The sequence below is a fragment of the Anser brachyrhynchus genome, assembly GCF_964034855.1.
Source record: "Anser brachyrhynchus genome assembly, chromosome: 1".
In the NCBI taxonomy this organism is placed as follows: domain Eukaryota; kingdom Metazoa; phylum Chordata; class Aves; order Anseriformes; family Anatidae; genus Anser; species Anser brachyrhynchus.
The window spans coordinates 11,555,906-11,566,384 of NC_137694.1; the positions used below are offsets into that span (position 1 = coordinate 11,555,906).

Here is a 10,479-nt window from a genome sequence, read left to right on the forward strand (position 1 = left end):
GCAGCAGCAAGAGGAAGTGATTTCAAGCAGCTTTCTTAATTACAAGAAAGAAAATATTCTTATAAAATAGATTCTTAGGTCCAGACTTTTAGGGTATAGCACTGTAGTTTGTGATCCACGTGTTCGGTATTTTTTACATATTTTGACTGATTGTTTATTGTTTTTGATATTGCCTTATTTGAAACTTAAGCTGTTGTGGAAGAAGCTCCCCTCTTTTAATCTACTTCTGTTAAGTATAAAAGGGATGAAGATTAGTGAATTTGAGTTTTTCTCCTAGTAGTGAAGGCAAGAATGAAAGTGACTTTAGTCCTTCGAAAGAAACCTGTAGGACAGTCTTTGAAGAAGGTTCATGGCCTGGGAAATTTGGTGAGCCTAGCTAATTCCAATTTCACACCCTAAAAATGCAGTAAAATTGTCTTCTGTTTCTAATTAGAGAGTGAGGTTTAACTGTGGATAGAAGCAGTCCTCCATCCTGTGGCTCCCATGAACTAGTTTTCTGAGTATTATTAATTATTTCCATTGGAGGTGTCTTCATAGGATGCTGTCATGAGGATGCTCATTAGGAGTCTCCCAGCTTTCCTCTTTAGCTACACTGCTTTCTTCATTACTGATTTGTCTCTTCTAAGAAAAGGCAATTCCAGTTGCTCACACCTGTCCATGGAGATATTCCCTACCATGCCTATTTTCTTCATTTGCAGGTTATGGGGTTCAGTATGCACTATTAAGAAGGGAGAACATCTACTGCTCATTTTTTCTTGTCGGTGTTTTGTGTTTTTTTTTTGAAACCTAAAATGTAAATTACAAGGCACTAAAACAAATGTAATGAGGCTCAGTTTGCAACATATATATGCTGAGTTTTACTAGCTAATTTTGTGACATAATATTCTGTACTCATCATGTATAGGCAAAATCACTTTTGGCAAGCTGTGCTCTGTGGTGAAATGAGGACAGCCATGTTCAACTGCAGAAACAGCTAAAGGGATTTGAAGCTAAGGGAGAAGCTGTGCACTTTCAGATGTCAGTTATTTCTCAGTTTTATAAAACAGAAAAAAAAAAGGAAAAAGCATAAGTACTTAATGATACTTCTATCTTCTCTGGCTTTAGATCAGAATTCAGAGGTTATAGGGGAGAAAACAGACAGAGAGAAACAGAGAAATGACAGAAAAAAATATGTATATCACTGGAATCCCCAGTGATATGACAACAGACAAACTACCTACACAAAGAGAAATTGTCAGGAAAGAGAACTAATATAAATGACAGTCACATGCATGATGAAGACAGAAAACCACAGGAAGCAGAACAGGTCAAATGCGTTTGTCAGCCCCATATGAACTATATCCATATTTGTTTCCAGAAATAAAGAGACTACAGATGAGAAAATTCTGATGAGATGAATGTAATTCCTGGCTTTTCTAGGGATTTTATAGTAAGGCTTTTTGGAAATCACTCTCTTTGGGTTGTTTTCTAAATATAGAAAGAGTGAATGAGAATAAATATAGATGTCATGAAATTTAAACACTCAATGACCCCCTTTTTCCTTTTTTTTTTTTTTTTAAGTTAAGAAAGATTGTGCCTGTTGGGGGATGACTTTTCTTTATGTTTCTGAGGGGTATCCACATAAATGTTTTCACATTCCTTTAGGAATTCTTTGATACATGATATGGCATGACTTTGAATTCTGCACTTCCACAATTACAGGAAAAAAAAAAAAACAGGACTTTTCTTCATTTATCTATAATAAACATGTAAAAATATAAAAACTAACCTTAACATGAAGTGAAGTTCTACAAAAAATGTTGTATCTTACTCAGTAGTGAAAGATTTAAGCATTCATATGACAAAAAAAAAAAAGTCTCCTATCCCCAAATATGCTCTTTCTAATTCAACACACTTGTGCTCTCTCATGTGCACTTAATTTGACTGAGTAAGACAATGAGGAAGATGAATCATCTGAAGAAGAAAATGTGCAATATGCCACCATCTGAATGGGAATTTTACCCTTGTAGATGTATGGAGATATTAGGAGATGTTCCTTTAAACAGAATGAAGTATTTTGTATTTATGAAAGATAATGAGGTTTCCTATGGAAATGAAAGCCTTCTGCGTATAACTTAATCACGTAATACATAAGTAGCATGTGAGCTTTCCACCTGGACCAGCTTCAACAATTTACTTCACTGCTATTGCCTATGAGCCTCTTCTAGAGTGAACATCACCAATATTCAGGTACTGCCTAAAAAGGACTTGAATATATAACACCAACACAATAGAAAAAAAAAATATTTAGAACTTAATTTTCTTTTCCTAAATGATATGTTCACTGTCTTTGTCTCAGGTGCTCTCTCTGTGACTAGTATTTTGTAACATCTTACTTTCCAAAAGCCATGGCAGAGATCAGAGGTACGCAGCATAAAGACTTCATTTTGAAGGAAAGAAATATCAAAATATTTCAGATTTTTCAGTTTGGCTTTTAGTGTCTTCTCTCTTTAGGACCTAAATGAAAAGAAAGACAGCTTCATAGTGATGATTCTTTTTGTTTGTTTGTTTAAAGTTATCTACAAATACTTGTTGCAATGACTTTATACAGGTGAAAAGGAGGCATCCAGCTTAACAAAGATGAATTGTTTTCCTGTCCTCCCTATGGAGAGGCATGGGAACTTCAGTGGATTTTTAACGTCTACCTTAAATGCTTATCTTAGGCAAAGAGGCATCATATCCTTTGGACATACTGATATTTCATCTTTAACTCCAGAGAACCTAGATGACTCACTTAACTTAGACACCTAACTTTTAGATGGTTAATGTTGGAATGATTCCACTTAAAACTCCCCAGAAAGGTTTTCAGTTCCTCCCTTCATCGGTGTGCTATACCATCTATAGAAGGTTCTAGTTGAAAAACAAGAAGAAAATGTAATGAGAAAAGTTCAAAATATTTACCACCTGACATTAGTGAACAGTTTTGAAAAAGACTGAAGTAGACTGTTGTAGCTTTTCGCCCACCTCACATCATAAACTTTTACTGTAGATGTGTTGTCCTTCAAGGTTTTCCAGTGTATGCCCTAAGGCATACTCCAACCTCATATCAGCAATGTGCACTTGCAGCTCAGAAGACCGTCCGTGTCCTGGGCTGCATCAAAAGAGGCATGACCAGCAGGGAAAGGGGGAGGATTGTCCCCCTCTACTCTGCCCTCGTGAGGCCTCACCTGGAGTACTGCATCCAGGTTTGGGGACCCCAGCACAAGAAGGTTGTGAAGCTGTTAGAGCAAGTCCAGAGGAGGACCACAAAGAGGCCTGGAGCACCTCTTCAAAGACGAAAGGCTGAGAGCTCTGGGGCTGTTCAGCCTGAAGAGAAGGTTCCAGGGAGACCTCACTGTGGCCTTTCAATACTTAAAGGAGTCTTATAAAAAAGATGGAGAGGGACTCTTTCTTTGGGTAGATAATGATAGGACAAGCAGGAATAGTCTTAAAGAGGATAGATTTAGAATAGAGGCTAGGAAGATATTCATTGCTCAGAGGGTGGTGAGGCACTGGAACACATTGCCAGAGAAGCTGTGGTTGCCCCATCCCTGCAGGTGTTCAAGGCTAGGTTGGATGGGGCCTTGGCCATCCTGATCTAGTGGGTGGCATCCCTGCCCATGGCATGGGGGCTGGAACTAGATGATCTCCAAGGTCCCTTCCAACCCAAGCCATTCTATGATATCAAGTAGCCTTTGGCCTGCTTCAACATGAAAAAAAAGATCCTCCCAAGGATGCATTAATATCTGATCTCCCATCACAAGAGCTTGGAAAAAACATTCTAAACTGCTATGTAGCTATACACTAGTGTGTCCTAACTGCAGTTTTCCCAGCTCTGTGGAAAGTGTTAGGACCTAAGATATTGTCCCTTGTGATTCTCAATGTATCCTGATGATATGGAAGGCATGTTAAATAACATTTTAAGAAGGTATTAATACTCACGCCAGCTTGGCAGCAGTACAGTGGAAACAGTGTGATATATTTGGCTCCTGCCAATGATGTGTGTCTCTATAAAACTGTAACTAAGTTCTTTAAGGGCAAAATGAGTGATAGAAAACCCAGCAGCTATTTCAGTTCATTTTTACCCAGAAATACATATTCTGCTCTCTTCTTAGCATGCATACACTGCTGCTTTTCTCAGTCCTCAAAGTTACAGTTAAAAATATCTTTAAGTGATTTTAGCAGGAGAATCAGGTGAAGAAAGCATAAGAGAGGTAATGATAAAGCCAACTTTTACTCTTCCACTCCCACCGGTTCATGTGAGTCATTCAGAATGTAAGCAGGAAGGAAGTTTTTAGAACTGAACCAATACAGAAAATGTAATATAATAACTCAACCTTCTGAGTGAGTCTGAAGCAGCACAGGGTCTGTTAGCCGAAGGACCATGTCATCCTGTTATTGCTAGAGACTTTTCGCTCTGAAACCTAAGGAGGGCACCAAGAGGAGGCTTCTATTGTAAGGGAGAAAATTTTTGAAAGCAGGTATCTTTTGAAAGTCAAGAGAAATTTAATAAATCTTGTCCCCAATTGGACATGTTCCACTTTTTTCAAAACTCTGCTCCTTGGCTTAGAAGTCACAGAATAATGGAGTAATTCAAAACTCCTTCACTGCTGCAATACCTGATTGGGAAATAGTCACCATAATGAATCATCCCAAACAGGCAGTGGCAGTGACTCCGATGAATGACTGGGTAGTCCTTATACTAGCTTTTGCCCTTCCAGCTACACTATAATTTTGACTGTGTAATAGTCAAGGACAACATACTTAGAAGTTACTTCCAGTGAATGAAGAGGTAATTTTAAGGTCGTTTTTTTGGTGACTTCTCTAGTGATGGTGACCTGTCAAATTGACATCCTTTTTTTTCAGTTGACATATTCCAGACCTGGAGAGATATCCTTGATCTGAGCACCACACAAATCTTTCCCAGGACTTTACTTCTGCCACAAACACAAGGCATTAAAGCCGTATTACGAGCCCATATCCAGGGGGAAAAAAAAAAAAAAAAAAAAAAAAAGGCAAGCCTGCTAATCCTCAGGCCAACAATAGAAGAAAGCTTTATTTAAACAGTCCCATGTCCTGGGACAATTCCCCAGTCCCACTTTGAGAATCAGAACCAGTAATTGGGATAGTATCAGGAGATCCAGACCTCTGCCAGGGAGGTGGAACTCTTCCAAAAGAAAGGGCAACACAGAAAGTCATTTGGACAAAGTCCAGAACAAAGCCCTTCCTTATCAAGCTTTGTCCCTCAAGGAGAAATCTCAGAGACTACAGCAATGGCAGTGCAGAACTAATGGAAACACTCTCAGAAAACCAGATTTTCCACTTCAGCTGGCAGCAGCAGTTCTGGGTCTTGCCTACCAGTCTGCGTAAAGAAGCAGTACTCAGACTGTTTTCAAGAAAATGTTCTCCAACTGTCAAGGAGTTTTTTACCTTTTATAAACTTTCCCTGTGGACAATTATATAACTTTATACAACAGAAACTTTTAATATGTTTCCTTATAGTAAAGGAGGTGGGGTTTTTTGTTTGTTTGTTTATTTTCTGCTTGAAGTATTAATGTGCTACTTTTGTGAGCATGGCAATGAAAGATCTTTCAACTTTTTTATATCTTACTTGAAAAGATATTTAATTATAACAATCCAAATATATAACATAGATCACAAGCACACACACAAAAAATGAAAATATAAAATTGTCTTTGCTACAAGAGATACCTTGGCAGCAGTTAAAGATCTAGAGAGATTAGGAAAATATATGAAGAGTTATTGCATGTTAGGAAACATTAACAACTATGAAGAACAGATCAGTAGAAAAAGTTCTAGTGGTGATTTCTGTACTTTAACAGTGAATGAAACACTCAGCTAACAGATACCCTGAACTTCTCCAATTACATACTTTTCCAATGCTAAGATCTGACATTATACTTTCAGATGAAACCACATTACAGAAATATGCATATAACTATCAGTTACACAAAACGCAGTTCCAAAATGTAATAACTTAACTTGGAAAAAAAAAAAAAAAACCAAAAAACTACTTTTCTGACCATTTTCATGGCTGTGCCCATAATATAAATATTTATGAAGTATAACTTGAGAACAGAAAAAAATCCCCAATACTGGACAACTACAGACTACACTTCTTATATAAATAAAGCATTTTTACCAAATTTATTTTCTTTTAAACCTAAGTTAATATCATAGTGATTACATCATCTATGAAAGAATCAGATCATTAAAATAGCACAAGTTATTAGTATTTACCTTATCTTGAAGGTTTTTCCAACCTAAATGATTCTAAGGTTTTATGATTATTCTATATTTATTGAGCTGATCTCAGGACTTCATGTCAAAATGAATTTAAGATATGTTACATCAGCATCTTTACTGGTCATGAATTATAATTTTAAATCTACACAGACATGTAAATTTACTGCCTATTCCTGTATTTAATAATTATGTCAGTATTTTCATGTCGATTCATAACACATATAAAATGTATGCACTTAAGATCAGCCATACACTTGATATTTCTTTTCTTTTATATTTGTATAATAAATGCATATAGTCCTTTGTATCACAGACTTTTATGTACAAAGCAATGATTCATAGGCAAATATTATATATACTTCTAATAAAGTTTAATCTTTGACAATTTTCCTTTTAATTGTAACTTGCAATTAGCAATATATTAATATACAATTAAATATTTTGATTAATATTATATTTACTCTTGCTAAATTTTTGTAAATAGGCTCTTTATATAATTTTAAACAAGCAAGAAATAGAGGCTGAATTATATCTGTCTTTGATCTTAATAATTCTAATATATAAGAGTATAGGATGCAATAGCATGCTCACAAGATACTAATACAATGCCCAGCTCTGTGCTGATAAACTGCATTTAGTTCAAGAGTAGGTTTACATACCTGTATGGAGGGAGACCTGCTCTCACAACCCTTGCCACCAGGAGCTGCAGAGTTGCAGAAGAGCCAGCTAAGTTAGCTCCTTATCCACAGGAAAAAAAAAAAAAAATGCTGTAGCAACCCGATAGCAACCTAGGCTGCCCTGTGAGTACATTGATGATCAGCCAGAAAGGGAAAAAGAAAGTTGCAGAGACCTTCTAAACTCCTTACTGTCTCAAGTGATAAGAAAGTGGTACGATTTCTGAGCCAAAATTAACACTCTTTCACCCTTCTGCTTTGCAAGAAAGACAAGCTCCAAAAAGTCCTTTTAACATCAGCCTCTGCCTCTGAGCTCCTTACCCTCTGCAATAACCCAACACTTCGAGGCAATGTATCAGGTCCCTGTTGACAATCCAGAACAAGCCTAATTGACTTTGGTCTTTGCAATAACTCTTTGCAAACTCAGTCTAAATTCTAGTTAATCCTCACAAGACTGTGGAAGCCAGGTAAGGAGTTTCATACTAGATAGAACTCTTCAGATTTGGGCTTATTATACTTGGTTACATAAAGCACAGAGACAGGTCAGAATGAGGGATCGCAGCCATGCATGCAGCTGTTCGAATTAATGGGATTTTCTAATGACTTTCGCAGGCTTTGATACAGAGCTTTGTTGTCTAAAAGAACATATAAGTCAAGTGACAGTGTTATTGCTTCCTTCTGCCTTCCTTTTTGGATCCTTGCAAGATCCTTTTATCATAGCAGTGATGAATTGTTAAGGTTTTTAGTAATTTTGGGATTTGAACAACAGATTGAGGCACCTCCTTCCAGACAGTTACAGCAAATAGCAACAGTGGGCAGCCTGTCCGCGATGGACTTTCATAATTAAAACAAAAGCTGTTCCAGAGGGTTAACAGCACCCTGAGGTGAGTTAGTATGACAAGAACTATAAAGCTACTTGCCACGTGTAGTACCTCAAGAGGCACCCAATGGCATAAAACTCTTCTCTTTACCTTGTTTTCTATGATGCTCTATCTCTAGTTAGTCAGAAAATGAAGAAACAAGAGAAAGGAAGGGAAAAAAATATTCCAGAAATTTCCATTCATGGATATTTTCTGACCTATTCACTTATGTAAATGCTGTTTTTCTACCTTTGGTCTTTTTGGAGTCCTGTTGGTGGCTTCCTGTGTGGCTTTTACAGCTGCAGCTTCCAGTTTGTTGCCAGACTTCCCCTCTGTCTTCCTTTCTATATGTGATTCCTTTTACTTATGTTTCCTTCCCAGATAATCTCCTCCCTCCTCCAGCTCCCTGCCTATCTCTCCCACCTTCCACCCTATCATCTCGGCACTCATTCCTCCATCAAGAATCTCCTCTCATCTGTCTCCTCCCTCACCAAATCATCCTCTAGTTTTTCTTTCCCCACTTCCAGAATTTACAGCTTTGCATCAATTCTGACCTTGTCCCTTGTCATTAGCATTTATATTATAGAGATATTCTATGATATTTTACCAAATCTCTCATGTTACTTTTTTTTCCTCTCTTCTCTTACTTCCCTTCCCTCTGCCTGAAGTCCTGGTATATGTCTCCCCACACTATCACTTAATCAAAAGCTGATTGCAACTGAAAGACAGTTTTATCAGTGCTCTTTAGTACACAGATGAATCTTATAATAAAAGGTTAATTATAAATAATGATCAGTGATTGGTGTCTTAATCCTGTAATGTGTTCTTGTTTGTGTTCCTTCCTAAGGCTTCAGAATAATAAAACTCATGATGTTCCTGCCCACAACTTTTTTCCTGCTCAGCTGTCATTCAGCACTCTTTTTGAAGTCCTCCAACTCCTAAGAAAATGATTCTTGATACACATACACAAAGATGCAGATGTGCCAGGTAAGGAAAAGGAACTTTACACTCCACTTACCTGCGCCAGAACCGAGGCAGGATTGAAGAAGAGGCTGGGAACAGCTTGGACTTCTCTGAATGTGGAAACAGATTCAGTGCAGGAGTAGAAATTTTGGACTACCAAAAACAGTGCTGTGTCCTTCCATCCCACAACAGCTAAAAAGGAAAGGGAGTGTATCCTTCCCCTCTGTCTTATGCTTTGAGAAGTTGGGGCACTCGTTAGTGTTAGGCATTTAAAAACAATTCTTAAAATTACATAGGATAAAGATTACAGAATTGTAAACATGCCATCACAACATGAAGCACCCCAGGCATGTTTGTGGTGGAGTGCACACCCTCTGTCTAATTATACTCAGGCTTCTCTGTTTGGGGCAAAAAGTAACAATAGTCACTTATCAGATTCCCAAAATGGTATTGGAGAGGATTCAGCCTGACACTCCCAAGCCTTTCTGGGTAATAGCAGCCACAGGATTACAGACACATAAGTGCTCATTCCCTCCAGCTTCTGGCAACCATTTCTTCCATCCTGCACTCTGCTTGGTTAGTGGCTTTCTAACTAGGTTTTCACCAGTCTTTCCTTCACGACTCCTTTATTCAGCTGCCAGATTCTAACACACACTTCATCCCCCTTACCTAAACCTTGCTATCAAGCTGCCTGCCCATCTCTTGTGGGATCAATGTTCACCACGTCACTACAGTACCTTTAGAAGTTTTGGGTGTGAAGGCTGCAATCACCATAGCAGCATTGCACCTTAATGCAACAGAGAAATTCCTAACCCAACAAAATTTCAGCATTATGCATTCCTGCATGTATACATGAACATGTATAAAGGTGCATTGTTTCAAATTCAAAGCATGTCTCCAGAGATTTGGTCTGTAGCTGAGCTCTCTTGCCTCTTGCAACCTTGCCTATTGCCATTTTCCATCATGCAAACACCCTGAAAAGTACTGCCTTCTCCTTGGAAAATGCCGTGTGTGCCTCACACTGAAACACATGTCACTAGTCAGGTTTGTGCCTACAGAAGCCTTTGAAACTGTGTTATGGGTCTCCACACAGGCTTTGCCATGCTATACTTTTCATACCATTCAGGTTTCTCACTTGAAGAATGGGGCAGTAATATAGACCTATTTCTTTGGCATGTGCCACACTTAGTGTATTGCTTAAATCAATTTTTCACAGGTGCTACAGCCTTCTTTAATGTGGCTACTGTATTTCTACGTAGCCTTTTCTTCTGATGAAATTTGTTCATGAACAGATTCCCAACTTTAGAACTATGCCTCATCTAAGTACTATTTTGATACTTCTTGTATAATTCACATTGTAATTTATTAATTTTTATTAATAGAGTCCTTGACAGTCTCAAAAGTCATAGGTAAAGATGTAAACAGAAACTTTTACACTTCTGACATTTTCTTTGCATGTTCGAGAGTTACATGGTAGTCTGAATTTAGAAGCAGCAAGGTGATGTAGTTCCTTGTTCAACTAAAACTCATCCCTGAAAGATTTACCCAGACAACTGAGCATTCACAGTAAGTCCTCATAGAGTTCACAGGGAAGCTGGGAGAGCTGGCAACAGTGTGGAGCCTTGGTGGTGAGACTGGAAACTCCCGTGTATTGAAATAAAATGTCAGAGTACTAATTTTCCCTAGGCTGGTTGCCT

The 10,479-nt window shown here is 38.0% G+C and overlaps 1 protein-coding gene across 7 annotated transcripts in view; it reads right to left on the reverse strand.

The window, feature by feature from the left end:
* The window catches only part of CD36 (CD36 molecule (CD36 blood group)), a 39,562-nt gene extending 30,591 nt beyond the window's left edge, over positions 1 to 8,971 (reverse strand). The window contains exons 1-2 of one of the 7 annotated variants that reach the window (XM_080577225.1): positions 8,069 to 8,238; positions 6,945 to 6,988 (exon numbers count right to left, since the gene is read on the reverse strand). The gene's annotated coding sequence lies outside the window, so the exon portion shown is untranslated. Of the gene's footprint in view, positions 1 to 2,375; positions 2,497 to 6,944; positions 7,024 to 8,068; positions 8,239 to 8,837 lie in introns of those variants that run through there. The other 6 variants (XM_080577227.1, XM_080577229.1, XM_080577226.1 and 3 more) reach the window with 6 other exon arrangements.
* Between the last annotated feature and the right edge of the window lie 1,508 nt (positions 8,972 to 10,479).